The sequence below is a fragment of the Saccostrea echinata genome, unplaced genomic scaffold (genome assembly GCF_033153115.1).
Source record: "Saccostrea echinata isolate AGI-Se365-2 ecotype Australia unplaced genomic scaffold, CSIRO_AGI_Sech_v1 ptg000054l, whole genome shotgun sequence".
NCBI lineage: Eukaryota > Metazoa > Mollusca > Bivalvia > Ostreida > Ostreidae > Saccostrea > Saccostrea echinata.
The window spans coordinates 19,180,403-19,184,005 of record NW_026889803.1 but is presented as its reverse complement, the minus strand read 5'-3'; the positions used below and the strand labels follow the sequence as shown (position 1 = coordinate 19,184,005).

Here is a 3,603-nt window from a genome sequence, read left to right as displayed (position 1 = left end):
TTACATTTAAGGACATACGCAAGATACCTTACCTACTGATAATTTTTCAAGATATTCTAAATTTAAACTTATAATACATGTACCATATAACATATTTTTAAACAAAAAATCAGCATGCATTTCCAGGGATTTTGAAAAGATATTAAAGTTTGAAAAATTTTGCATTATTCAAAGAAAAATGTACAAAAATTACAAAACATAAATTCCAGATTTTTTTTATCAAAATTGTTTTAGAAGAGATTTACAAATCCATATATAGACAATAAAAATATTGCACACAGGTCCTTCATTTAGTGGAACTCTTCAACTCCAGGGAAGAACCCAATAAAGTGCAAACTACGTTGCGTATGACCTTAAATGCCCGTTTATATAAGAGAAAAATAAATTAAAGAACTTGTTCTAATTAAAATAATGAAAAAAAAATCCTTATTTAAGCCTTTAAGTTTAATTTTTAATTAAGAAATTTGACAGATGAATAAGAAGAGTAATATACAATATAATACTTCTTAAATTAATTCTCTTGGTTCCATTCATTAGATATTCAATATTCGAGTCAACACTCAATACATGAATGAATTATAAAAAGTTTTGTCCTTAAAGTTTTCAATGGATCCACAGATCATGAGGTGATGTCTCCTTTTATGTGTATGTATCTGTGTACACTGAAAAAAAAGAAAGTCGCTGTGTGATGAAAAGGATAAACCAGAAGTCTCTGATGAGACTGTAGCTCTCTTGGTCTATATGTATAACAAAGAAAAAGTAACACTTGGATTTGAAACTTTGCAACAGACAGCAATAAATAGAATTATGTATCTAAGTGTAGTCTACTTGTGTGCCACATTACATTGAAATCATACCAAAATTGTAGGTGGAGTAGCGTTTTAAAGGAATTTTACAGAAATTTCTATTTTTAGTAACCATGGCAGCACCGTTCATTGAAATGTACCTTAGTGCAGTCTAAGTTATATTGAAATCAGAATAAAACTGTAGGAGGAGTAGTGTTTTGAAAAATTACAAACAGATGGACAGCTAGACAGACAGACAACTAGACGCCATGGACAGACAGACAGACGGACAGCTAGACGGATGGACGAGGGACACCTTCCTATCCCATAAGCTCTTCTGGTCTCTGACCAGTAGAGCTAAAAAAAATATCAAATTTGATTTTTTTTCAATGTTAAAGAAATAAAACTGCAAAATTAAATTGTAAATGGTTGGTTGCGTACTAATTATTCAAAGTAGTTTTTGTTGTATGGTTTGAAAAATTTTATTATTCATTCTCTCTATTTTCACAAAGAATTACCTTTGCATTTCTTGTATCTACAAGGGGGACAAATCTTCAAGTGGTACATGTACACTATATGTCAGCTACTATACCTTCATTTTCTGTTAAAGAAAAAAAATAGAATAAATCATACAATACCAATTACATGTATAATAACAAAGCATGGATTAAATTTTTCACTTAAATTAGAAAATGAATTGAATATCGATCACTCAAATTTCTCGATCCAGCCAAAATGACTGACGCTAAAATTTACCCCTACTGAGGTCGAAGTATAAAAGTATAAATTATTTTTATCTATCAATATACCATAAATGAAACTTTGTGCATGTTCTGCATTCATTTACCGGTATCTGTATATAGTAGTTTTATGCCCTTGAGAATTTTTCATGATGTCATGCCATAATATTTCCATGTCTGTTTTTTTTTTCTCTGTGGTAACTCTTTGAAAGTTTGCGGAATTGATTTCTTGATAATTCTATCGGAATGTAAATTAGGCAGGTCGATAGGTCAGGAGCTAAGAAGGCCTAATATGCATGAAAATCTCGTGCGCACCTGTCTCTGTGTCTGACGCTAAGGAGGCTAAATATGCATGTAAATCTCGTGCGACTACCTTTGTGTTTGACTTCAGTGGGTGAGGACTATTGAAATTGGCATGGGAGTCCTTGTGTAATTTAAATCTATGTCTACATTAACATTGCAGGTTATCCTGCAACATTCACGAGAATGCGGTCTTTATTCCTTAAACATCCAATATCCTATCAATTCTAATAAAAAATCATATTATTAGTAATAAAGCTAGAACTTTTTTTTATTTCATTTCCAATTAATAGAAAAAATATTTTTACAAATAAATATGTAAAATAAAAAAGTCCTAGCATTTTTGTCTTTTATAATTTACTTACACATAAGCATCTACATGATGTATATTTTTTCCCCTCAAAAGAACATGAACATAACTTAATAATGATATTCCTAAGTATGTATTCATGGTATAAAAAATGAGTTTAGCAGTATAAAGATTGATTTTTCACTCAAAGTTTTAAGACTGTTTTTCAGAGATTAAAAAAAAAAAAACATTGATTATATCAATAATCATGTGGGTACATGTCCTATGTAAACTTCAGAGGATCAACCAATTTTCTAACAGAGAATTAGTAATTTGATATTTGGATACTTCCAAACAATATAAGTAGGAGTTTTGGGGGTTATTAATTATGTCCATCATGACATGTACTATAAGCACTGACCTCCCATATCTCAAAATTTATCTTGACACCAAAAAAAAAAAAAAAAAAAAATTGTACTTGCAATACATGCAATGTTTGTTAATCCCTAGTACACTACAGTAGTAGGATACTTTTAACCATGTCTGGGAGAAGATAATTAATTTTCTAATCAGTAATGCTGATGACTGTGATCAAGATACTTATAAATTGTAACTTGCAAATTACAGACAAATTTAGACATGACAGTATAATTTTTTAAGTACAATCATCAGCTAGTGTACACTTTGAGAATATTCGAACGAACGAATACTAGCCTACAACGTTGTCATTGAGGAAATTCGAACGAAAGAATAATATTCCGATGTGTATAATTTTCTGACGATTATTTACTTTGTTAACTTGTATAATGTACTACTGAATAGCCCCATCGACTGCTAGCTCTGCAAACACTTTACAGTGACAGAAATTCATAAGATTGTTTCATCAGTTAACGAGGAATCAGGATGATCATGATCTATAGATCTTTAGACTTCAAAAAAAAAAGAATCTATGAGCCATGTATTAACATGCTTTAAATGAAATAAATAACAAATTCAATAATTCTAGATCTACTTACAAAAATAGAGCAGGTCTTCGTCATAATTTTGTTTACAAACATCATGTGGAAATTCCAATATCCTCATAATAATCTTGTCGCCGTTTTTTTTTCTTTGGTTGGTATTGGGTAATTCTAGGAATATAATGCATCCGTCTGCACAGAATTTTTAAGAAGTGAATCCATAGATAGAATATTACTGCTTCTTTTTATTTATTGGTTTATCTTTTTTTAATTTAAACAATGCATAGTTCACGAGAAAACAAAGAAATGAAATAAATTATCAGGCCTATTTTTTTTTTCAGATTTCTTTGTTGTTGTTGTAAATGCTGCCATGGGTAATAATGGTAATTAAAATGCCCAATACCAAAAATATTAACATTTTATATAAATGGGACATCATCATGATCATTGAGAACATGATAAGAAGGAGGAGGGGTAGTGGACGGGTGGGTAGTCTCTCTGTATCTCTAAAATAAAAATTAATGTTGCCC

The 3,603-nt window shown here is 30.3% G+C and overlaps 1 long non-coding RNA gene across 1 annotated transcript; it reads right to left on the bottom strand.

Annotated features, from left to right (window-relative positions):
• Positions 1 to 425: 425 nt before the first annotated feature.
• LOC133206141 (uncharacterized) lies at positions 426 to 3,224 on the bottom strand. The gene is made up of 3 exons (XR_009723704.1): positions 3,131 to 3,224; positions 1,304 to 1,386; positions 426 to 662 (listed from the first exon to the last, which is right to left on the bottom strand). It is a non-coding gene; the product is annotated as an uncharacterized LOC133206141 (long non-coding RNA).
• Between the last annotated feature and the right edge of the window lie 379 nt (positions 3,225 to 3,603).